This window comes from Coregonus lavaretus (assembly GCF_964263955.1).
Source record: "Coregonus lavaretus genome assembly, chromosome: 30".
Classification (NCBI taxonomy): Eukaryota; Metazoa; Chordata; class Actinopteri; order Salmoniformes; family Salmonidae; genus Coregonus; species Coregonus lavaretus.
In genome coordinates this window covers 26,311,594-26,339,143 of record NC_140017.1, presented here as the reverse complement: position 1 = coordinate 26,339,143, position 27,550 = coordinate 26,311,594, and the positions used below count along the sequence as shown (strand labels likewise).

General features: G+C 42.6%; 1 pseudogene across 1 annotated transcript; it reads right to left on the bottom strand.

The window, feature by feature from the left end:
- On the bottom strand, positions 1–27,127 carry LOC311106177 (annotated as a pseudogene). Its single transcript has 13 exons — positions 27,092–27,127; positions 24,929–25,046; positions 24,095–24,298; positions 23,546–23,735; positions 23,219–23,291; positions 22,964–23,061; positions 22,745–22,825; positions 22,214–22,382; positions 20,106–20,109; positions 19,930–20,020; positions 998–1,142; positions 449–892; positions 1–174 (listed from the first exon to the last, which is right to left on the bottom strand). The product of its transcript is annotated as an uncharacterized misc_RNA (transcript).
- Positions 27,128–27,550: the final 423 nt, after the last annotated feature.

Genomic DNA, 27,550 nt, shown 5'->3' with positions numbered 1-27,550 from the left:
TTAGTCCTGGGCAGAACGCTGGGACAGGACGGCCCCCACTCCGACGTCTGAGGAGTCGACCTCCACCACGAACTGACGGGACGGGTCCGGATGGATTAAGATGGGAGCTGTAGTGAATCGATGCTTGAGGTACGAGAACGCCCTGTCAGCTGCTGGAGACCACGTGAACGGAACCTTGGGAGAGGTGAGTGCTGAGAGGGGGGAAGCCAGGATGCTGTAAACCCGGACGAAGCGGCGGTAGAAATGAGCAAACCCCAGAAAACGTTACAGCTGCACTCTGGATGTGGTTTGAGGCCAATCCACCACCGCTCTCACCTTGTCAGAGTCCATCTGAATATTTCCTGCTGCGATGACGTATCCTAGGAAGGAGATGGTGGAGCGATGGAATGCACATTTCTCAGAGAGGATGTCGTTGAGGAGACAAACACGAACCGGTTCAACATGTCACGGAGCACATCGTGATGTCCCGGTAGTCGATACACTGGCGCAGGGTTTTGTCCTTCTTCTCCACAAAGAAGAAACCTGGGCCGGCGGGGGAGGCAGATGGACAAATACTCCCTGCAGCAAGAGAGTCCTCAATGTACCCTTCCATCGTCTTGGTCTCTGGACCCGACAGGGAATAAAGCCGCCCCCGAGGCAGTGTTGTGCCCGGGAGAAGGTCGATAGCACAGTTGTAGGGTCGAAGCGGAGGAAGAGATGAGGCGCGGGCCTTGTTGAAAACCTCCCGGAGGTCCTGGTACTCCGTGGGAATGGCGGAGAGATCCAAGGCTTTTCCCAAGCCCGCAGGAAGACGTTCCGGTGCAGGCTGCGCCGACTTCAGACAATGCATGTGGCAGAATGGGCTCCAACCCATGATAGAACCAGTAGCCCAGTCGATCAGGGGATTGTGCCTCTGGAGCCATGAAAACCCCAAAACCACAGGTACATGAGGAGATTCGATGAGCAGGAACTGCATAGACTCACTGTGATTACCTGACACTCACAGGTTGATAGGAACCGTATTGTGGGTGATTCTGCCAATAGAGCGCCCATCCAGTGTTCTGGCGTCAATGGGAATGTAGAGGGGTTGTGTGGAGATTCCCAGCTCCGACACCAGGGTAGTGTCCATAAAGCTCTTGTCGGCCCCATAGTCAATGAGAACCCTGGAGAGATTTGGACCGGTCACCCCACAGCAGGATAGCATGGAGAGGGGTACGAGTAATGGGAGATTGGAAACTCCCCATATGGCTCATCAGCGAACTCGTACCTACTAATGAGCCTGGTCTTTTAATGGACAGGTAGATATGTACTGTCCTGTTGTTCCACAATACAGACAGCTCTTGGTGCTCAATCTGCGTAAGCATTCCGCAGGAGACAATCTAGCCCTGCCCAGTTGCATGGGTTCCAGAGGAGGCGAGTCGAGAGCCCTCTGTGATTCCCGAAGGAACTCAGGTGACATCGGATTCTCCCGGTAATGTAGACACCGGGAACTTCAGGGAATCCTCAAAGGCGAGGTGGGAAACGTAGACGAGCGAGTGTGACCGGGAACAGACCTCCTCTCCCTCCTATGTTCCCGTAGCTGCCCATCGATCCGTATGGTCAAGGCTATGAGAGAGTTGAGGTTCATGGGAAGCCCCTGGGCTGCGAGCTCTTCTTTAACCACCTCCGATAATCCATGAAGGAACGTGTCGAACAGGGATTCCGGGTTCCAGACACTCTACGGGTGTCTTGACGCAGTTGAAGTAGCTTCCGAGCAGCCTCTCTCCCAGACAACGGAGAACAACAATAATATCAAGGGCCTAGAAATCCAGGGCTTAAAAACAAAGGTGTCATTGTACGCTGATGATTCATGTTTTCTTTTAAATCCACAGCCTCATAGATGATCTAGATACTTTTTCTAATTTCTCTGGATTACAACCAAATTATGATAAATGTACTATATTACGTATTGGATCACAAAAAAATACAACTTTTACATTACCGTGTAGTTTACCAATAAAATGGTCTGACGGTAAAGTGGACATACTCGGTCTCACTACAATACATTTTAATAGAAAGATGGGAAAAATAGATAAGGTTTGCTACTGTGGAAAGGAAAATACCTGTCTATTTGTGGAAAAATCACCCAGATTAACTCTTTAGTCATATCCCAATTTACCTATTTGCTTATGTCCTTGCCTACATCTAGCGACTTATAGAATTATATAATAATAATACTCAATATTATTTGGAACGGCAAGCCAGACAAAATCAAACGGGTCTATTTATATAATATGCCATTTAGTAGACGCTTTTATCCAAAGCGACTTACAGTCACGTGTGCATACATTTTTACGTATGGATGGTGCTGGGGATCGAACCCACTACCCTGGCGTTACAAGCTCCATGCTGTACCAATTGAGCTACAGAGGACCATGAATCATGGCAGAAATCATTCTATATCAAAGCATTAGACCTCTCACTAAAGGCTTCAGTCACACAAAAATTATACTTAAATCCGAAATGGTTCTCTAGCAGATTAGTAATAATGTCTCACCTCACCTCATGTCTCACCTCATGTAGTACTCCTGAGTGGCGCAGTGGTCTAAGGCACTGCATCGCAGTGCTAACTGTGCCACTAGAGATCCTGGTTCGACTCCAGGCTCTGTCGCCGCCGACCGGGAGACTCATGGGCGGCGCACAATTGGCCCAGCGTCGTCCAGGGTAGGGGAGGGAATGGCCGGCAGGGATGTAGCTCAGTTGATTAAGCATGGCGTTTGCAACGCCAGGGTTGTGGGTTCGATTCCCACGGGGGGCCAGTATTAAAAAAATATGTATTCACTAACTGTAAGTTGCTCTGGATAAGAGCGTCTGCTAAATGTAATGTTCAAGAATGGCCTTTTCCCTTTATTCAGACTACAACATCTCACTTCCGGTTATTTGAAAATGAAATAATCTCCAAAATATTGCTATTTTTAAAACAAGCCATAGAAAGTTGGTTGCAATTTCAGTTTAATCCACCAGAAAAGACAGAACAAATATTAGAACAAATATTATGGTTAAACTCAAATATACTAATTGATTAAAACAAAACAAAAAATGAATAAAAAAAAATGGTATAATCTTTGTAAATGATATCATAAATAGGACTGGTGGAGTTATGTTACACATGCAGCTAACACAAATATATGGAAATGTCTGCAAAATTACAACCAACTAATTGCAGCATTACCGCAAAAATGGAAGTCTGTCAGCCCTGCATTAAAGACCAAAAAAGTATACCAGTTTCATTTAAGGACCAAAAAATGGACAGCTGTGCCATATAGATTGCAAAATAGTAGGGAAGAGATTTTCGATGTTCCGATTCCATTGCACATGGTTTATGAACTGATACACAAAACAATGCTGGATTCAAAACTTAAAGTTTTTCATTTTAAATTATTATACAAAAATCTTGCAACCAATGGAATGTTATATACAGTGGGGGGAAAAAGTATTTAGTCAGCCACCAATTGTGCAAGTTCTCCCACTTAAAAAGATGTGAGAGGCCTGTAATTTTCATCATAGGTACACGTCAACTATGACAGACAAAATGATAAGAAAAAAATCCAGAAAATCACATTGTAGGATTTTTAATGAATTTATTTGCAAATTATGGTGGAAAATAAGTATTTGGTCAATAACAAAAGTTTCTCAATACTTTGTTATATACCCTGTATATATTGTCTGTCATAGTTGACGTGTACCTATGATGAAAATTACAGGCCTCTCTCATCTTTTTAAGTGGGAGAACTTGCACAATTGGTGGCTGACTAAATACTTTTTTTACCCACTGTATCTGGGGGATTCAACCATCCCAGCTCTGCAGATTTTGCTGCGAAGAGACAGAATCATTAACAATACACTACCGTTAAAATGTTTGGGGTCACTTAGAAATGTCCTTGTTTTCAAAAGAAAAGTATTTTTTTGGGCCATTAAAATAACTGATCAGGAATAAAGTGTAGACATTGTTAATGTTGTAAATGGCTATTGTAGCTGGTAACGGCTGATTTTTTATGGAATATCTACATAGGCGTACAGAGGGCCATTATCCATCAGTCCTGTGTTCCAATGGCACGTTGTGTTTGCTAATCCAAGTTTGTCATTTTAAAAGGCTAATTGATCATTAGAAAACCCTATTGCAATTATGTTAGCACAGCTGAAAACTGTTGTGCTGATTAAAGAAGCAATAAAACTGGCCTTCTTGAGACTAGTTGAGTATCTGGAGCATCAGCAATTGTGGGTTCGATTACAGGCTCAAAATGGCCAGAAACAAATAACAAATACATTAGAGTGTCTCGTTTGAGAAACAGGCGTCTCACAGGTCCTCAACTGGCAGCTTCATTAAATAGTACCCGCAAAACACCAGTCTCAACGTTAACAGTGAAGAGGCGACTCTGGGATGCTGACCTTCTAGGCAGAGTTGCAAAGAAAAACCATATCTCAGACTGCACATCTTAATCTTTTATTTTTCTTGGCCAGTCTGAGATATGGCTTTTTCTTTGCAACTCTGCCTAGAAGGTCAGCATCCCGGAGTCGCCTCTTCACTGTTGACGTTGAGACTGGTGCTTTGCGGGTACTATTTAATGAAGCTGCCAGTTGAGGACCTGTGAGGCGTCTGTTTCTCAAACTTGACACTCTAATGTATTTGTCCTCTTGCTCAGTTGTGCACCGGGGCCTCCCACTCCTCTTTCTTTTCTGGTTAGAGCCAGTTTGCGCTGCTCTGTGAAGGGAGTAGTACACAGCGTTGTACGAGATCTTCAGTTTCTTGGCAATTTCTCGCATGGAATAGCCTTAATTTCTCCGAACAAGAATAGACTGACGAGTTTCAGAAGAAAGTTATTTGTTTCTGGCCATTTTGAGCCTGTAATCGAACCCACAATTGCTGATGCTCCAGATACTCAACTAGTCTCAAGAAGGCCAGTTTTATTGCTTCTTTAATCAGCACAACAGTTTTCAGCTGTGCTAACATAATTGCAATAGGGTTTTCTAATGATCAATTAGCCTTTTAAAATGATAAACTTGGATTAGCAAACACAATGTGACATTGGAACACAGGACTGATGGTTGCTGATAATGGGCCTTATTTTTACTGCTCTAATTATGTTGGTAACCAGTTTATAATAGCAAGGCACCTCAGGGGTTTGTGATATATGGCCAATATACCACTGCTAAGGGCTGTGTCCTAGCACTCCGCGTTGCGTCGTGCGAAAGAACACCCCTTAGCCGTGGTATATATAGGCCATATACCACACCCCCTCGGGCCTTATTGCTTAAATATACTGTGTCCGTAAAATGTATATAGTATGTATAAGCTGGAAGTAGTAGCCTAAGTGTTGTTGTCCATTAGTTTACTCCAATTAGGGGAAGGATGGTAGGGTTAGGGGAAAATAAGAAGGGAGAATATTTTTTAAAAATATATAATTGATATATACTACCGGTCAAATGTTTTAGAACACCTACTCATTCAAGGTTTTTTCTATATTTTTTTACTATTTTCTACGTTGTAGAATTAATAGTGAAGACATCAAAACTATGAAATAACACATATGGAATCATGTATTAACCAAAAAAGTGTTAAACAAATCAAAATATATTTGAGATTTGAGATTCTTCAAATAGCCACCCTTTGCCTTGATGACAGCTTTGCACACTCTTGGCATTCTCTCAACCAGCTTCAACTGGAATGCTTTTCCAACAGTCTTGAAGGTGTTCCCACATATGATGAGCACTTGTTGGCTGCTTTTCCTTCACTCTGCGGTCCGACTCATCCCAAACCATCTCAATTTCGTTGAAGTCGGGGGATTGTGCAGGCCAGGTCATCTGATGCAGCACACCATCACTCTCCTTCTTGGTAAAATGTACTCCTCAATAAATGAAAATGCTACAGATCGACTCAGAATAACCAAACTGATGTGTGTCAATTATGACATTTCGGAGGCAATTCAGAGGAAGATTCATTTCACAAAGCTTCAGAGGCCAATTTTTTATGTGCATAATAAATGGATTCATCCAATCTTTGTGTGTATTTTGCCTGTGTTTTTGTTCTGCCACATAACGTTATACGGCCTGCAGCAAGGCACTCATGATTTCACCTTCTGAGAATGCTAAGGTGAAGAAGGGTAATGACAAACCTATCTGTAACATAACTTGAAGGGGGTTTGCACTTGCATTCGTAACACATGAACAATTCATGACACCATAATATTCCCTTTTTATTACGGAACTCTAAATGTATTATTGTTTTATTATCATAGATCACTGCAAATCACCCCATTTTGTACATTTTCCATCTTGTTATTGAACAAACACTCACAAAGAATACACATATTCCTGTGACATCATTCAGGTCTGTGTGCAAGCTGGAATGAACAGTTCATGGATGGATCCACCATGCACCCACCATGCATGCCATCTGCTTCCTATTGCAATGCTTAATCTTTACTTGAGGAACAACTGTTTTTGTGGACCATGTCCATGGCGACAAAGAGAGAAACAACAACACCAACATTTATCATAAAAGAGAGAGGTACTAGAAATATTTAAATTTAAAAATGGAGAGAAGGGAATTGAAAAGGAGCAGGAAATGAAAGCTTGTAAAGCTCTCAAAGAGGCATTGTCAGTGCCCACAGCCCAGCAGCATTGCTTGTGTCCACGGAAATATAGGTCAGGATTTCAAGGCATGCTTGCTTTCCAAACTGTCTTCTCTTCAGGGAAAATAGACAAGAGGCTTATTGTCTGTCGGCACGGCAGCACAATGCTGCTTCGGTACATGAGGGAGTCAGAGGTGAAGGTTAATGCTATTATTCAGTGATGCAATCCACTATTCTCACCCAGAGAATCTGCCTGGACTGATAATGAGTGGGTTGGCCAATCTCTGATGACAAAAAAACAAAACAATTAGAGGAATTCTCTTTTCCGTCTCTCCTCAGAAGCATCCTGGTGCCTGGCCCGCAGAAAGTCACTACTCATTAATCTTTCTGCCCGCCATGGCAACTGTCACAAGGACAACAAACCATTAATCTGAGCCATACGTGGACAGCATAAGATCCCTGTCACATTCCCAAGACCACCTTCCAATGCCTTTGCTGAGGGTGATTTTGAATGTTTGACATTCAAATCAAATCAAATCAAATCAAATCAAATGTTATTGGTCACATGCGCCGAATACAACAGGTGCAGACATCACAGTGAAATGCTTACTTACAGCCCTTAACCAACAGTGCATTTATTTTTTACAAAAAAAGTAAAAATAAAACAACAACAAAAAAAGTGTTGAGAGAAAAAAGAGCAGAAGAAAAATAAAGTGACAGTAGGGAGGCTATATATACAGGGGGGTACCGTTGCAGAGTCAATGTGCGGGGGCACCGGCTAGTTGAGGTAATATGTACATGTGGGTAGAGTTAATACCACAGAAGCTGATGCGCTCAGTTGCTCTACATTTACATTTGAGGCATTTAGCAGATGCTCTTATCCAGAGCGACTTACAGGAGCAATTAGGGTTAAGTGCCTTGCTCAAGGGCACATCGACAGATTTTTCACCTAGTCGGCTCAGGAACCAGCAACCTTTCGGTTACTGGCACAACGTTCTTAACCACTAAGCTACCTGCCTGCTCTGTCTCCTTTCCCTTGTCCAAATAGTAAGACATCACAGTGGAGGTGAAAAATACATAGCAGGCTATGTTTAGCTATATCATAGCACTCTCGTATAAATAATAACAATACTTCTCTCTCAGTTTTAATGATTACACATGTTAATAGAATATTTACTAATCGCTACAATGTGCCTTCCTTGCCCAAGGCCACAACAGCAGTGCTAGCTCATGAAATTAGCTCCAGTAAACCTCTTGTTACTGGTTAATTTCCCTTGTTGGTACTGCAGCTTTCTGCGATGACAAACCCACTGTGTTCTAGTATTACTCAGACTGCGTCTGGTTCCTATTCCTTACTCCATGAAGCCTTCTGGCACTTTCTCACCGTCTAAACAGAACAGGGCTATAATCCCGCCAGCACTGGCAATATTCCACCACAAGGTCAGAGGTCAGGCCTTCAGCCTTCCCTCAATCCCCCGAACCGGTACCCGCTTTCTATTCAAAGATGAGACCTCATGTCCAGAGGTCTGTCTTTGACAATGAGGCATTTGTAAGTCAGTCCATCATGCTGCTACAGCCATGACTATCCACTACAATCAAACATGTGCATGCACACACATATATGCACAAACCCACTCACACATACCAAAATACGCATGCACACACACACACATACATACCCCAACCCTGTAAACAAAATTAAACAGAAAACTGAAGATATACACCTTCAATTCTCCAAAACACTTGACTGTACAGTATAAAACATTTAAATAATATACTGAGGTTCATTAGATCTTCTAAAACTAATCTCACGCTACTTACTTAATCCACCTGAGTTTGTTGAAAGGATCTGACTGCCTTTTCTCTCTTCTTAAATAAAACATTGATGAACTAATTAAAGATCAGATTATTCTTCTCTGCACCTTCTCTCTTTGTGCTTCATCAAAGGATTAGCCGGACCCATTTAATGTTTAATATGGAATTTTCAGGAACACACCTTCATCCCATTATTCATTCATTTTAATTTCATGACCAATTTTCTACTCCCACAACCACAGCTCAGTGGAGAATGAAAAGGCTGAAGAGATTTTGTATTTATTTATTTCACCTTTATTTAACCAGGTAAGCCAGCTGAGAACAAGTTCTCATTTACAACTGCGACCTGGCCAAGATAAAGCAAAGCAGTGCGATAAAAACAACAACACAGAGTTACATCTTGATGTTTCCACTCTCAGAGAGACAGAGACACCAATTAGAAGTCACTGACGGCTGTTGTCCGGGGCTTCAGGGCGATGACTGACTGACACCTACAGAAGGAAACAGCACAGTCAGGCTCTGTTTGTGTTGGCCGTTGAATCCTTCATAACCCATGTAACCAAATGAGACACGCTGAATATATTCATGACTACCTTTGTTGTTTAGAACCCCAGCCACAAGTACACAACCACAACAACAGCCACAGCAAAACAAATGAGACTGGGCCACACCCCTCTCTTAAACTACATCTCCCAGCAGACCATCTCAGGTAAGGCCCTCAGAAAATGAGAGAAAACATGTCTGAAAGGGTATAAATCTTTAATCAAACGGTGGTGATGTGCCTTGCCTCCAGCACTCACACCCCAAGCCGGATGATGCAGAGAGCTCAGATGTTTCTCCCCAGCAAACATGATGATGAATCCCATATTTTCAGGGATGTGTCATGGGAAAGGTGTATCTGTGTTTTGGGCTTCCAGCTCCTCAGCTCCCACAGGGATCTCATCTTCCCATTGTATTCTAAACAGCAGAATACTCTCCCGAGTGGCGCAGTGGTCTAAGGCACTGCATCGCAGTGCTAGCTGTGCCACTAGAGATCCTGGTTTGAATCCAGGCTCTGTCGTAGCTGGCTGTGACCAGGAGACCCATGGGGTGGCGTACAATTGGCCCAGGGTAGGGGAGGGAAAGGCCGGCAGGGATATAGCTCAGTTGGTAGAGCATGGCGTTTGCAACGCCAGGGTTGTGTGTTCGATTCCCACGGGGGGCCAGTATGATAAAAATAATGTATGCACTAACTGTAAGTCGCTCTGGATAAGAGCGTCTGCTAAATGACTAAAATGTAAACAGGGTGGAGCACAGTGTGTAGACAAGCTAATTTTTCATTATTTTACTCCCCAGTTAACGATCTGAAACCTCAATCTCTCTGATGCTTTTCATAAACATCTTTACAGAGAGTAGTTTTAGTCAGTTCTCTGCAGGTTGTTTTTGTGGTTTTACCCTGGGATTTGAGGGATATCATCATCTAAAAATGGCACTCCCTGAACCTAGATGCTTTTTGAAAATGCTCAAAAGAAAACACCATACCTCACAAGCAATGTTCCCTCAAAAACATTTAGGCGCTGAGCAAATTTCAGGTCTGCTGAGTGCAAACCTGAACGTTGTAAAAATTCTGTGCAACTTCCAGCATGCGTTCACTGTGAACACTGAGTCTGTACCCGCTTTAAGTTACAGTTTTAACAGTGGTCAAGTAGCCTACTGTGGCTATTTGATCATAATGTAGGCCTACCAGAGTGGCTTACCATCAAAAACAATGGAGAAAATGCATCCCATAACATTTTAAGATGGAAATAGCTGTTCTATCATTCAACCTACAGCAGCAGCCAATGTGTGGTATTCAAAGTAAGCCTACATTCCATTACACTTTTGAAAAAAACATGCAGCGCTTGACATTAACCTGTTTATCCACTTGTGCTTCAGACAAGAAGGTGACTGAAAATGTTGTTGCGTTGTTTGATGCAAGAAACCACTTTACAAAATAAAATAAATTATTATTCCCATACCATTATCAGACAAAGTATGCTACCCTCTACCTATTGGCTACTTAGCTTATTCAAGCCTGTCTCAAAATACAACATTGCCTCTTTAAGATGAAAAAAAGCTCTTTACCTGACTTGCTGTTCAAAGATGTCTAGAAATGTACACGTTTTATGCTCTTGTAGGAAGCAATCACTCCACTATTGCTGACTACAAATGATCTATTACTGGGTTAATAACTCACCAACTAGCAAAGGATATGAACAGAATGTGCACATGTGGCTACATGCAGCTCTCGTTTTGATCTCAAAACAAGCGCATCTACTCACGACCACATATGCTGTAAACACAGTCCAGTTCAAAGTAAATGGCACAGATCCATATATGGCAATGGTCTATTTGCAAATAGGCCTACTGCAGCTCTGATTGGTTATGCCGCACCGGTCTGTGTAGAGTACGGCTGAGTCGTGCGCAATAGAATCCTACTCCAATGCGTTCTGCCTTCAACAAAATCTCTTTATAGTTTGTTTTGTTTCGGTATGTTGCATTGAAAGTGGCTAATATTGTGTTGATTCGATCACAATTGCCACAGTAAAGGGAAACGTTGATAGTGTTAACTAACAGGGAAAACTCTAGAAAGTTGAGTGAAGTTCAATCTCGTGCTTCCCTCAATGGGCTGATATTCTTCTGCACTCTGTGCAGCATTCCCAGGGAAGCTGCTCAGCAGTCTCGCAGCTTAGCGGGAACATTGCTCACAAGAACTGAATAGTTCTAGGATCGTTTTGGTTGAAGAGAGAATCTGAGTTTACTCCCATCATGCACCACTTCACGCACCCCTTAGCTAATCCAAGAGGTCTGCTGAAGCTTCACATAATGATAAGAGATCTCTGGGGCTTAATGGCAGCAGCCTTATTTACTTTAGCTCACTTTACACTCATAGAAAAAAAGGATTCTTCGGCTGTTCCAATAGGAGAACCCTTTGAAGAACTCTTCTTGGTTCTAGGTAGAACCCTTTTGGTTCCAGGTAGAACCCTTTTGGGTTCCATGTAGAACAAAAGGGTTCTTTCTACCTGTAACCAAAAAGGGTTATCCTATAGGGACAGCCGAAGAACCCTTTTGGAACCCATTTTTCACCAATGAAAATCATGTTGTACAGATGTCTCATTTATTGTCTTGCAGGCAGTGTTAAGTAAAATTATGCTTAAGCTCTCATTTATTCATGAAATACCTTGTTAGATGAACTTATCAAAGGTTGAAAGAAAGAGAGTGGGTGGGTGGGAGAGAGGCAATGTGAATAATAAATAAGAGAGAGGTAGTGAGGGGGCAACTCACCCCCAAGGGCAAAGAAAATAAGTAATAGCACATGCATTTATTTTTTCACCTGAAATGAGGAGTCAGAAATGAGGTACAGCACATTAAGCACCTGGAGCTGCATTTCAAAGGCTGCACAAACAACAGGGCATTGAAAACTACACAGGGCATTGAAAACTAACAAACAGACAGTATTTTGATAGACCATCTGTAGATGCTCTACAGCAGGACTCTCCAACCCTGTTCCTGGATAGCTACCGTCCTCTAGGTTTTCGCTCCAACACTAATCTAGCGCACCTGATTCTAATAATTAGCTGGTTGATAAGCTGAATCAGGTTAGTTACAACTGGGGTTGGAGTGAAAACCTAAAGGAGGGAGCTCTCCAGGAACAGGGTTGGAGAGCTCTGCTTTACAAACTATCTACAGACTATCAGTAACATGTCAACTAACTATCTAGTAACCCTAACCCTAGCTCTAACCCTAACCTTAATCCTTATCCTAACCCCAAATTGAACCCTTAACCTAACTCTTATTCTAAACCTAACCCTAACCCTAACCTTAGCAAGCAGTTGCTTATCAACAGATCGTTTGTTATAGTATGACCATCTGTAGAGAATCTACAGATGGAAAATCCGAACTATCCATTAAAGTGTGATCGACAGTATTAACAAATAATGAACAAATACATTAAAACTACAACAGCACAAGGGAAAACAATGAAACTCAATTACATTTTTTGCTAATGTCTGAGACTGAGTGAATAGGCCCATATATCATGGATTGAATTGCAACCATGGACCAGGCAGCATTTCTTTTATTTTGTCCAAAATCCTATCCAGCCAAAGCTGGCAGCCTGACTTAATCATAATATGGCAATTACTCTAAATGACAGTTCTGACATTTCCAGACAACCTGAGACCGATCTCAAGAGTTGAGACCATCATTTGAGAAACCCAAAGGATACATTTTTACAGGGGTTTCTGCCTGTACCATTAGCATATCACCACAGCTTCACCAATGCACTTAACTCAATACAATTTGCTTTTCAGGGCCTCGCCTTGAGAGTTGACACTTGACTGCACTGAGGGGGGATTTCTCCCAACTATTTAGTGCTGTGCTGTTTGCCAATGCTTTATGCCTGATCAGCTCGCCAGTTCCCCCTTCATGCCTAATCACTCAAAAGACCTGAGTGAGACGAGAGGGGGGTCTTCTTCACTATTCGCCATGGAGGACATGCAATTACATGGATCCCATCAACTTGGTAGCTGTGGCTGGCAGGTTAAAGTACCAATGTACAAGTATGAGGGTTTGTCTGTCTGTCTGTCTGTCTGTCTGTCTGTCTGTCTGTCTGTCTGTCTGTCTGTCTGTCTGTCTGTCTGTCTGTCTGTCTGTCTGTGAGTTTGGGTCACAGTATGCTGTGTACCACATGCATAATGAAACAGGTTGGTTTAGCTTAGCAGGCCCTCGCCCCAGGTAGTCTGCCCCCAGTTTGGGGATGTCTGGCTCCCTCCATGAATTATGAAAGGTGATCCTGCCCCTCAGGTCTCCCAGCGGCTCACACAGGGATTTTTGCACGTTCACCCATCTTAGCCAGAGTGTCAGAGGGCATTTGTGTTGTGTGAGTGCACCAAGGGTGTCTCTGATAATGCCATGTGGGCGTGGCTGGTGTGCCTCCCCCTACGACCCCTGTAGACTGCATTAGTGTTGGGTCGGCAGGGCTAAGTGGGCATGCATTCCTCCAGTAGAGTAGATAGGAAACGGGATGTGGGTGCAGAGAGACAGCCAGCCACACACTCCGCACTAATGGTCCCACTCTCTACTCTCTGCTGATTGCACCACACAACATTATAAATTAAACCACTCCCCCTCCTGTCCTCCCTACTCCCCTCTCTGCCCCCAAGTATGTTGACTACTAACTCGGTGATTGCAAAATCAGGGGGTCTGCCATAATATATGTGCTGGCTTGACATTGTCAGCACTTTATCTGTTCTACATACTTCCCTTTTGCTTACAATATTTCCACTTAGAAGGTTGTAGGGGATGCACCAGAATCTTTTAAAAGGAAACATATTTTTTTGTTGTAAAAGCCATGAGCCATGAGTGTTGATAAAACCAAAGCTAAGACTTTACTGTGTACACATCTGACAGATAAATTCTTAAGAAATGTTGCTTCTACCAAATAAAGGTTGGTACTCTTCAGTGGTCACCCAGCCCCTCAGCCCCCTCTCTGCCATTGCCCCTCCATGCTTTCTGTCTGCCTGGCTGTGCATTATTGATGGGGTTTAAATTAAATGTGCCTTTGTTCCATGAGAGACGGACACAAGGCGTGTTCCCTTCACTCACAGAGTAGACAGGAGGAGCCTTCTGCCCCCTATCCCGGCATGCAGCGGGGGCTTCATCCATCACGTTAAGAGGTGCCGCATCAATCATTAACAAGTAGCCCAATGTTGAGAGAATGGTGGCCAGCTTGACAAATATGTTAAGATGAAGCGGGACAGGGTGATGATGATCTTTTCCATTTCAGAAGATGTATTTAAGACTATATGGGATATCAAGATGGGTACAGGGGAATTGCTGTGAATAAAAATGTATTTCATAGAGAGAGAGGAAGAGATCAATGCTGTTCAAGTTTATTCTGAAATAAGTAAGTCTCAAACCAGACTCAATAGATGAGCCTCACCATCCTTTAAATGGGGTTTGGTGTGGAGGACTCCTGATGGGTTGTGAATCTGACACTCAAATCCTGTTTGTTGGGTGGCCACCACTTCTCCTAGAAATTCCACAGGGGTTTCTTTACTCTACTCTGCTCTAGGTACCTATAGTTTAATAATAGTCTAGTAACCTCTTAAATATGTGTGATGCGTTTGTGTAGCGAAGACAAACAGGGCTATTCCTCTAAAGTAGTATTACCCTTCCAAACAGGGCTATTCCTCTAAAGTAGTATTACCCTTCCAAACAGGGCTATTCCTCTAAAGTAGTATTACCCCTCCAAACAGGGCTATTCCTCTAAAGTAGTATTACCCCTCCAAACAGGGCTATTCCTCTAAAGTAGTATTACCCCTCCAAACAGGGCTATTCCTCTAAAGTAGTATTACCCTTCCAAACAGGGCTATTCCTCTAAAGTAGTATTACCCCTATTTTTGGGGGGATTTGACATTCTTTCTGTCTTTCTTTGTCTGCTGTACTGTTTGCATAAAGACAGAGCCAGACCAAACTCTCTTGGTGTCTCATATCCACATACCTGCTGAAAATAGGGAGACAATTTGAGGAATTCCAAATCTAAACCAGGTGCTTGGGTCATAAGTTTAGAAATCACCTTTGCATGACCATAAACTTTCAGCCTTTTCCTTTTCACGCTTCTCCTGGTTAAAACATGGATTTCTGAGTCTAGGCTCTGTATCTAAAGAGATGCCCACGGTGACCTCCAGAGCTATTGTTCAGGTTTCTCTTTGAAAGAGGTGTCAGTCACACACACACACACACACACACGTGGCACACACACGTGGCACACACACCTCACACACGTGCGCACATATGCACACACACACACACACAGAATCCTCTTTTCCTCTATTATGAGTCTTTCAAACATCTAAATCTGGTGTACTAGTATCTCTGGGGCCACATCTAATGTGTCATCTAATGTATCTTCAGCTGATCATATCTGTTCTAAGGGCCATGCATTTTATCTGCCTGGTATCCATGCCAACATTAACACTTTTCAATTCTGTAAGAATACAGAGCTCTATATCAGACAGAGACCTTGGCGATGTGTCTGTAAAGAAAGAAAGCAAACACAGGGAAGGCTTTGTTAATTTATTACGTGAAAATGATAGACTATCACTCTTCATATGGCTGACCTGAATTACATTAGGCCAGGTCTATCAATCCTTCATACTCCTCCTGTCTGACCAATTCAAACACAGCGCCATGCAAATGGTTGCTCAGCAATAGAATCCCCAAAATAGTGTGCTGCTGAATCAGATAGTGTAATATTATCCTTACAGACGGATCAATAGATTCATTAGTCTCACCCCACTGGGCACACACTGGTTGAATCAACGTTGTTTCCACGTCATTTCAATGAAAACCAACGTGGAATAGATGTTGAATTGATGTCTGTGCCCAGTGAAACAGCTCTTGAGATAGTGATTGTTTCTTGTTTATTTCATTCTGATGTGAGTGTGGCTCAAAAAAGGTGTATACTCTATAACCACATAACATTTCCTATATAGCTCCCACATTGGCAAAATTCTATCTCAACTGAATGCATGATTTCTTTCTATTCTGTACTGTATATAAAGCAACAGGAATATGTGGAAGGCAAGGCACTGGTTGCAGGCAGCTGGTTTCCCCAACAATACTAACAGGCACTTACCTAACACAAATCACATCATGAGCATGCATTATTGTGTTACTGTAATGGTAATGTGTTCCATCTGGCCTGTCAAGTTAGGCCCAGACAAATACAGTAGCAACAGGAGCAGAGCAACCAAACAGAACACAGTTCCAAACCAACCACTCCCAAGACTAGATTCCTCCCCCCCAGAGCATTAACATTTTAGAGAGCCCACCATCTGTAGCTAAAGGTTAATGTCCACACTGTTAGAGAAGCACACGCCTGTCCTTGTGGTTTTAATTCACTTATAAAGAAGCCCTTATAAAGAGAGGGGAGATTTATACCTAACAGACAATTACACTAATCATTATGGAGATTACTTACACAAATGATTTATCCTCTGCTGTTTCAAAATGGGTCATCCTGTCACAGAGTTTGTCATGGCCTACTTAACTGGATGCGAATTCATAATTAGATCATTTCCCAACAAGGCTGAGGACAGTGCCTCAACCTTTCCCCCCTGTTTCAGGCAGATCACCTTTCATAGGGTCACACAACATATTCGCCTTGTATTTTTTAGGACACCATTATCAAATAAAGGCAGACCACTAACTTTACCTGTGAAGAATATGACGCTAAGATTACTTTAAAGAGACATCTCTAGTGAATCATGATATAAGTGCTCTAATTTAAAGGTGCTATGGACTGGTGGGACAGTTAAACAATAAAGGCATTCCCTACCACTGCATTGCAGACAGCACAAGCGTATCTTTGAGAATTCCTCCCTTTCACAATATCCTTTGTTAGTCAGAGTAGTAGTAAAGCATAGAGACTCACAAACATTAACCCTATGCTGAAAAACTGAAAATGGTGGTTAGATACCCCCTAGTGGAAAATGCTGGAAGAGCAGCATGTACTGTACTGTACTTAGAATTAAAATCATCCTATGACTGATGAACTAATCTACCAAATGTTTACTGTATGATCATGAATAGGCAGTCTGTGTTTGCATTCCATCAAATAGGTTCTTTAATTTTTCACCTTTATTTGTAGCCCTACATTTTTCAATTACAAATTGGATTAGAGTCAGTTCCATTTCAACCCAATCGTGGGAGGTATTAATCAATTTGTAATTGGCCATCATCTTCTGTGAGTTTTGAAAGTTTCAATTAACAGAATTTTCATTCATTTTCTGATATTCACATGAAATAGAACTGACCACAACTCTGCAACAAGACAAGCATCTCTGGCTTCAAGTATAGTAGCCTAGCCTTCGCTCTACAAGCGGACTGTAAAATGGAGTAATGATCTAAAGTTGTGTGTACGTTTGTGCTATAATTTGCCATTTACCTTGAAACATATTATCATTATGATTTTTTGTACATTGTTGTGTCTCAATGAGCCACTGGGCAATAAATAGGAGCTAAGCGCAATGGTCAGGTCACTCTGAGGAAGACGTCAGCTTGATGTCGAAACGTAAGTCACCTGTCTGCATCCTGTACAATGGATTAAAGTGAGCAATAAGAAATACATCTCTACCGTTTTTTGTTGAGTGCTCCAACTCCTTTTTTTTACCTCGAATTAGTCGTTTTGGAAGTTTTTCTTGGTAAACCATTCTTGTGATTTTAGTCATTGTTTTTGAGCGCCCCTCCTTTCCTTTTTTTGCTGAAGCTCGAAGGCCCACCTGAACTCTTGTCTGTACGTTTGTTGATATCATGTACTATACAGGCATGCTATAGCAAAGGTTTCTACTGATGGTACAATTAGACACATAGGCATATTGATCCTGCAAGCATTGATATAATGCATGCAAACATGAAGAAATGGCAGAAATACACTACATGGCCAAAAGTATGTGGACATCTAATCGCCGAACATCTCATTACAAGATTATGGAGTTGGTCCCCCCATTACTGCTATAATAGCCTCCACTCTTCTGGGAAGGCTTTCCACTAGATGTTGGAACATTGCTGCAGGGACTTGCTTCCATTCAGTAACAAGCGCGTTAGTGAGGTCGGGCACTGATGTTGGGCGATTAGGCCTGGCTCGCAGTCGGTGTTCCAATTCATCCCAAAGGTGTTCGATGGGGTTGAGGTCAGGGCTCTGTGCAGGCCAGTCAAGTTCTTCCACACCGATCTCCACAAACCCTTTCTGTATGGACCTCGCTTTGTGCACGGGGGCATTGCCATGCTGAAACAGGAAATGGTCTTCCCCAAACTGTTGCTACAAAGTTGGAAGCACAGAATCGTCTAGAATGTCATTGTATGCTGTAGAGTTAAGATTTCCCTTCACTGGAACTAAGGGGCCTAGCCCGAACCATGAAAAACAGCCCCAGACCATTATTCCTCCTCCACCAAACTTTACAGTTGGCACTATGCTTTGGGCAGGTAGCGTTCTGCTGGCATCTGCCAAACCCAGATTTGTCCGTTGGACTGCCAGATGGTGAAGCGTGATTCATCACTCCAAAGCGTTTCCACTGCTCCAGAGTCCAATGGCGGTGAGCTTTACACCACTCCAGCCGACTCTTGGAATTGCGCATGGTGATCTTAGGCTTGTGTGTGGCTGCTCGGCCATGGAAACCCATTTCAATGAACAGTTCTTGTGCTGACATTGCTTCCAGGGGCAGTTTGTAACTCGGTAGTGAGTGTTGCAACCGAGGACAAACGATTTTTATGCGCTACGCACTTCAGCACTCAGTGGTCCCGTTCTGTGAGCTTGTGTGGCCTACCACATCACGGCTGAGCTGTTGTTGCTCCTAGACCTTCCACTTTACAATAACAGCACTTACAGTTGACCGGGGCAGCTCTAGCAGGGCAGACATTTGACGAACTGACTTGTTGGAAAGGTGGCATCCTATGACGGTGCCACGTTGAAAGTTACTGAGCTCTTCAGTATGGGCCGGCTGTTCTACTGCCAATGTTTTTCAATGGAGATTGCATGGCTGTGTGCTCAATTTTATACACCTGTCAGGAACGGGTGTGGCTGAAATAGCTGAATCCACTAATTTGAAGGGGTGTCCACATACCTTTGTAGTGTATATACACAACTAAAACCATTCACCTCTTGGAAATATACAAAGGTTTCACAGAACAGTTTCCACAACATAGATTTTAAGCATCAATCCAAAAGTAAAGCCACAGAAACCCACCTGAGTAGCCATGATACAAGAATCACACAAGCCTGAAAATTATAGGACGTCATACGTGTAAGATTATTTGAAAGACTCCTATTTTAGACAGGAAAAGTTCGCAGTGCTTAGTCTCACTTCATTTGGATATGAAGGTCATGACTTCATGTGCATGAATTTCTGGAAATAACAAAATTAATTTTAACATGATGTTTTAGTGAGCTTTCTGGAATATGGATTTTTTTTTAAGACACAGAGGCACACATATCACTTTCACTCATCCTTATGGCATCTGAGATCACTTGAATGCAGGGTACACTCATTTGCAACCAATCTTTAATTCTACATGTCCCATCTTTCCATATAACATGCAACAAAAATCAAGATTACAATAATCTAAAGTTTTGAATTAAACTTTAAAATGCAGCTCTGGATTGTACATACACATTACACTGTCCATTTTGCCTATCCAACTAAAGATTAGGTTTCTCACAGGGTCAGTAGTCAACTATCTGTGTTTACCATGGTCACGGTTCATTCTACTTGTTAACAGTTATTAACTAGGATAGCCATAAGGTTTTAAACCAATGAGAATGTTCATGTTACCACCCCGGTAACAGTTTCTCAAGTGGTCCAAAGAAATGTAAACGCTGCCAAAACGATTCACACCTCCACCAGTATTGAAATGTTACCCTGTCAAACTCATGTCATGTCTCTGTCTCCTGACGACCAAAGAGGTTTGGCATGGCAGTCTTAGACACTGGCATTAGCTTAACCACTTCAGTTTGCAGTAAAAGGTTGCAGACATCAGTAGAGCAGCCACACCAACCACAATGAGAACTGCCACGGCAATCCCCAGGCCAAGCGCTGTGCACAAAGGGGAGAGGGAGCAACATGACACATTACACCAACAGCCAATGGAAGAGCTTCTTCCCATCTGAACAACTCTGACCTTCCTGTTAGAATGATGTTAACAACTTTAAAAGCGAAAGAGTTTCTGTCACTAATTGGTCATATGATAGTAGAGTTAACGTGATAAAGAAAAACGTACCCTCTTCTTTGGAAGTAAGAGAGACTAAAAAAGACAGAAAAACAGTATTCATAAGATTATTCCAAATAAATTGGCATTACATGTGAGTATTGGAAATGGAATTGGAAAACAATAAATAGGCCTAGTGAACATGAGGATGGTGAAATTATCTTTACATCAACAAATGTCTTTTAGGAAAGATATGAGATCCTAATATGAGCATATTGGTACATATAACATAACATATACACTACCAGTCAAAAGTTTGGACACACCTACTCATTCAATTGTTTTTCTTTATTTTTACTATTTTTTACATTGTAGAGTAATAGTGAAGACATCAAAACTATATTTTAAAAGCCACCCTTTTTCTTGATGACAGCTTTGCACACTATTTGGTAAAAGACCAAGTCCATATTATGGCAAGACCAGCTCAAATAAGCAAAGAGAAACAACAGTCCATCATTACTTTAAGACATGAAGGTCAGTCAATACAGAAAATGTCAAGAACTTTGAAAGTTTCTTGAAGTGCAGTCACAAAAACCATCAAGCACTATGATGAAACTGGCTCTCATGAGGACCGCCACAGGAATGGAAGACCCAGAGTTACCTCTGCTGCAGAGGATAAGTTCATTAGAGTTACCAACCTCAGAAATTGCAGCCCAAGTAAATGCTTCACAGAGTTCAAGTAACAGACACATCTCAACATCCACTGTTCAGAGGAGACTGTGTGAATCAGGCCTTCATGGTCGAATTGCTACAAAGAAACCACTACTAAAGGACACCAATAAGAAGAAGAGACTTGCTTGGGCCAAGAAACACGAGCAATGGACATTAGACCAGTGGAAATGTGTCCTTTGGTCTGGAGTCCAAATTTGAGATTTTTGGTTCCTACCGGCGTGTCTTTGTGAGACGCGGTGTGGGTGAACGGATGATCTCTGCGTGTGTATTTCCTGCCGTAAAGCATGGAGGAGGAGGTGTTATTGTGTGGGGGTGCTTTGCTGGTGATGCTGTCTGTGATTTATTTAGAATTCAAGGCACACTTAACCAGCATGGCTACCACAGCATTCTGCAGTGATACGCCATCCCATCTGGTTTGGGCTTAGTGGGACTATCATTTGTTTTTCAACAGGACAATTACACAACACACCTCCAGGCTGTGTAAGGGCTATTTGACCAAGAAGGAGAGTGATGAAGTGCTCCATCAGATGACCTGGCCTCTATTGTTGGAAAAGCATTCCAGGCGAAGCCGGTTGAGAGAATGCCGAGAGAATGCCAAGAGTGTGCAAAACTGTCATCAAGGCAAAGGGTGGCTATTTGAAGAATCTCAAATATAAAATATATTTTGATTCGTTTAACACTTTTTTTGCTTACTACATGATTCCATATGTGTTATTTCATAGTTTTGATGTCTTCACTATTAATTCGTAGAAAATAGTAAAAATTAAGAAAAACCCTTGAATGAGTAGGTGTGTCTAAACTTTTGACTGGTACTGTAGGTACATAGAGAGTGGACATACAGCTCTCTGCCATGGTCTTGATGGATCCTGAGGTGAGTGTAGACGTAACATAGAAAAACTAAAATCCGGGACACTCAAATTAGTATCATATGTTACGTTTGGCTCGTATGTTACGTATGGTATGTATTCTTTTGTGGATGTCCGTCATCCATTTCGTGTGATATGTTACGAATTATAATTCCTATTATATGTTACAAAAATAGGACTTTGGGTTGCTAGACGTTTGCATTATATGCCTACCTAACCACCTCGACCAACCACCCTCCTTTCGTTTTTGCCTCATATAACCATACCAAACAGTGTCCCGGATTTTCATTTACTATGTTACGTCTAGTGTATGAGACCAGGCTGTAAACATAGACAGCCCAAATGTGACTTCTGGAGGCAACCCTTTAGTAAGGGTCACTTTCTAACTCCTTTAATTTGTAAAGCTCCCAACAATCAAAGCTGTGACATCTGTTGTGGATGGATGGAGCCTAAAGTTGTGTGGTCAGATCAATGGTACTGTACCTTGAAGGTGCTGCAAGTGGTGCAATCACAGAGGCGGGTGATGCAGTGCAAGTAGTAGGTGGAGACGGTCTGGTTCTGCTGCTTGATGAAGCGGAAGACAGGAAAGTAGAAACGGGCCTTCTGGCTGTCTCCATTCTCCAGCATGGTGGTCATCTGATCAATGGAGCAGCTTTACAAAAAAGGTGAACTTCACCTCACAATTACCCATTTGCACACAGGCAGGACAACACACTGCTAGTTACAGAAAGAGTATTAATGATTGATCTAAAAATCATATGAATGTTATGAATATGGCCCATTGGTGCCTAGATGAAGTGGCTACTCCTCCGTTTTGCATTGAGTTCACTAGATAAAGAGGAACCTGGATAAAGATAGTTAAATTTAGTGAGCAGGTGCACTGTGTCTGAATGGAAAGGAGGCAAGATGTTTAATCAAGCCCAGTATTACAATTAATACTAATTTGATATGAACCGGGCAACTAACACTTCTTCAATATTTGATTGAATAGTGTTAATCCTTTTTTTGACTTACGATACGAAGAGATTAAAGAATGTTGAGATGAAGGGCAAGGGGAAGACGAACACGTAACATCGGTCCAGAAGTGCATGGTATCTGTAGAGAAAGAGTGAGGTCATCAGAACTGAGTCAGACACTTCAGATCACAAGTAGAACACTTTGTGCACATTCTAAAACTGTTAGATTATTAATTATTCCTAAGGCTAAGAGGGAACACAACGAGAAGGTTCTTTCTGGCAAGTCAGGTTGGCAGCTAAAACCTGAACGCAGACATTAGTCCTCAGCTCAATACCCAGAGGAGGGATAACCAGGGGTGTGGTATAGTTTGCATCCTGGTGAAGGAAGAAAGGAGGATGGCACCATTATAAAAGCACACTTACATAAGATCTTACATAAGATCAGACATGTTTACACATTGGTATATTGCCATGTCGGAGCCGTGTGTATGTGAATGGGGGTGTTACGTAGGTGCTGGTTGTGTTATCCTACCCTGAACAGGGCCATGCTCAGAGCACTGATGAAACTACCATTGTTGTCCTTCACAGCAATGGAGGAGGCTGACCTGAGGAGGGGAAAAGAGAAAGGAGGTCAGACACAGTACCTAGATCCAGTGTAGCTGACTGATTACTACAGCAGGACCCAGGCTAACACTCTCCCCACAGAAAGAGCAACTGCTTTGAACTGTGTTTGAACTGTGTTTGAACTGTGTAATATCATACTGCTAACAAAACAACTGTATGGGCGCTCAGTTTCAACTGCAGAGCAGTGTCTGATTTTCAAATGTAAGCAATATATCCAGTAATTATTTTCTCTTACACGTCCACCTGGGTGTTCTTGACGAGGTACAGTACTCCAGAGGGTAAGCACAGGAGTAAAAGTACTTGAGCTGAGCATTATAGGTGACCGTTCCAATGTTGGGGTCGTATAATCGGACCACCCCGCTCACGTTGACCGTCTGGAGGCTGGAGAAGTCCGAGAATATCCCTGTTCCTGGAGCACATGTTGACTATGTGGCTTTGAAGGTTGCTGTGTGCAATAGTGTGTAGAAAATAACATTTTTCTCTGTCAGGACACCCCTTCAACACACAAGCAAACTAGAAAAAGAGATCTCTCATTCCCTTGAAGTTTATTTTAGACTGAAAGCCATCACCTGTTCAATTTAGTGTTACTTTCTAGCTCGTGATAAGGTAAGTTAAAAAAGTTGTAAAAGTTTCACAGGAGTCAAAACCTCTCAGAGAAACATAAATTCTCTGCTCCCCCATTCCCCTCAATCAAGTTCAGTGGTGCTGCAATCGTTCCCTCTATCACAACACTCCTCCAGGGCAGAAGGAGAGCATACATAAACATTATCCTATTAATAATCACCAAGAAGACACTCCCGCAGGCGTCCCCTTGGCGAAGGGGAAAGCTGAATCTCAGTACAGGAGGAGTCACTCTGGTGTTCAGAGTTCCCTTACAGACTGTGTTATCCATGATGTGGTTCCAGATCAACAGACTAGATGACAGGGCAGATTTGAATAGCCAGGTCAATGGAGGAGGTACCCCAGACCACTGAGATGTCTGTGTATTCTGACAGATGCAGGAAGACACTAATTAAGATTAAAAACATTCTGAGCCAATGTATACAGATAAACCACTATAGTTTAAGTGTCCCTGCTCTGAAGCAATCTAGCTGTTTCAGACATGACTATAACCTTAACCACCTCAAATCCTTTTTTTTACCCCCTTTTTCATGATATCCAATTGTGATCTTGTCTCATCGCTGCAACTCCCCAACGGGCTCGGGAGAGGCGAAGGTCAAGTCACGCATCCTCCGAAACATGACCCACCAAACCGCGCTTCTTAACACCTGCTGCAACAATGTGTCAGAAGAAAAAACCTTTCAACTGACGACCAAAGTCAGCCTGCAGTCGCGATGAGCCAAGTAAAGCCCTCCTGGCCAAACCCTCCCCTAAACCGGACGACGCTGGGCCAATTGTGAGCCACCCAATGGGACTCCCAGGCGACACAGCCTGGGATCGAACCCGGGTCTGTAGTGACACCTCAAGCACTGCGGTGCAGTGCCTTAGACTGCTGTGCCACTCGGGAGGCCCACCTCAAATCCTTTTATCATAAACACTGTCTTAGATGAAACTGAGATGGTTAGGCTTAGCTACAGTAAACAAGAGTTGAAATGTAGAAGTATTGTAGTTACTATACCTGGTTGTCTGGCGTAAGCTCCACATTCAGCAGGGGTGAGGGCCTGATCGTGGCCCACAATGCACAGGGAAGTCAGGATGAGGAAGCTGCATAAAGCCAATCTGTCCTCGCTGAAGATCTGCAGCAAAACACACAGATGTCAATGTCAAGCACAAAATATACAAATCCAAAATCCAATTTCAAGACTAGCATAAAATGCTATGGGATGACTCCTTATTCCTAGATGTGTGCAATCTGTAATAGGCCAGAAGAGGTGTGGTATATGGCCAATATACCACGGCTAAGGGCTGTTCTTACGCACGACGCAACGCAGAATGCCTGGATACAGCCCTTAGCTGTGGTATATTGGCCATATATCACAAACCCCCGAGATGCCTTAGTGCTATTATAAACTGGTTACCAGCGTAATTACAGCAGTAAAAATAAATGTTTTGTCATACCCGTGGTATACAGTTTGATATACCATGGCTGTCAGCCAATCAGCATTCAGGGCTTGAACCACCCAGTTTATAATTACTGTCGACACGTTGTATATATAGGGACCAGGACTAGTTATATACAGTGGGGCAAAAAAGTATTTAGTCAGCCACCAATTGTGCATGTTCTCCCACTTAAAAAGATGAGAGAGGCCTGTAATTTTCATCATAGGTACACGTCAACTATGACAGACAAATTGAGAAAAAAAAATCCAGAAAATCCCATTGTAGGATCTTTAATGAATTTATTTGCAAATTATGGTGGAAAATAAGTATTTGGTCACCTACAAACAAGCAAGATTTCTGGCTCTCACAGACCTGTAACTTCTTCTTTAAGAGGCTCCTCTGTCCTCCACTCGTTACCTGTATTAATGGCACCTGTTTGAACTTGTTATCAGTATAAAAGACACCTGTCCACAACCTCAAACAGTCACACTCCAAACTTCACAATGGCCAAGACCAAAGAGCTGTCAAAGGACACCAAAAACAAAATTGTAGACCTGCACCAGGCTGGGAAGACTGAATCTGCAACAGGTAAGCAGCTTGGTTTGAAGAAATCAACTGTGGGAGCAATTATTAGGAAATGGAAGACATACAAGACCACTGATAATCTCCCTCGATCTGGGGCTCCATGCAAGATCTCACCCCGTGGGGTCAAAATGATCACAAGAACGGTGAGCAAAAATCCCAGAACCACACGGGGGGACCTAGTGAATGACCTGCTGAGAGCTGGGACCAAAGTAACAAAGCCAACCATCAGTAACACACTACGCCGCCAGGGACTCAAATCCTGCAGTGCGAGACGTGTCCCCCTGCTTAAGCCAGTACATGTCCAGGCCCGTCTGAAGTGCATTTGGATGATCCAGAAGAGGATTGGGAGAATGTCATATGGTCAGATGAAACCAAAATATAACTTTTTGGTAAAAACTCAACTCGTCATGTTTGGAGGACAAAGAATGATGAGTTGCATCCAAAGAACACCATACCTACTGTGAAGCATGGGGTTGGAAACATCATGCTTTGGGGCTGTTTTTCTGCAAAGGGACCAGGACGACTGATCCGTGTAAAGGAAAGAATGAATGGGGCCATGTATCGTGAGATTTTGAGTGAAACCCTCCTTCCATCAGCAAGGGCATTGAAGATGAAACGTGGCTGGGTCTTTCAGCATGACAATGATCCCAAACACACCGCCCGGGCAACGAAGGAGTGGCTTCGTAAGAAGCATTTCAAGGTCCTGGAGTGGCCTAGCCAGTCTCCAGATCTCAACCCCATAGAAAATATTTGGAGGGAGTTGAAAGTCTGTGTTGCCCAGCGACAGCCCCAAAACATCACTGCTCTAGAGGAGATCTGCATGGAGGAATGGGCCAAAATACCAGCAACAGTGTGTGAAAACCTTGTGAAGACGTACAGAAAACGTTTGACCTGTGTCATTGCCAACAAAGGGTATATAACAAAGTATTGAGAAACTTTTGTTATTGACCAAATACTTATTTCCACCATCATATGCCAATAAATTCATTAAAAATCCTACAATGTGATTTTCTGGATTTTTTTTTCTAATTTTGTCTGTCATAGTTGACGTGTACCTATGATGAAAATTACAGGCCTCTCTCATCTTTTTAAGTGGGAGAACTTGCACAATTGGTGGCTGACTAAATACTTTTTTTCCCCACTGTAGTTCTCATACTTCCTTGGGATTGGTTGGAAACAGGGTCATTGCCATCTTGGTGGGGCTGTCTCAGGTAGTGGGAACCATTCACTTTTGTGGCTAAGACACTGTGGGTCTTTTCCTGGAGGCAAATTCATGAAACATAGGGCAGGTGGCTTTGTGACTTTGTGTGTGATCCTGCTCCCCTTTGTATGCTTATATGAAACTTAATAATCAAGTAAGTATATGGTTCATGGTCTTTAGGGACCACACACACAATGTGAGGGGCGTTGTTTCCTTTAAGTTTCCCTTAAGTTCTAATACGATTTAGGTGACCCACACCTAGTTTTCAACCACTTTTAAGGGAGGGGGCTTCAGCACTATAGTATATGAGCATTAAAATGAGATACTTTTATGTTGGGTGGGTAATTAACATCACATTACAATGCTCTGATTAAAAACGTCATATTAAAGGCCCTATGCTAATCAAGTGAATCC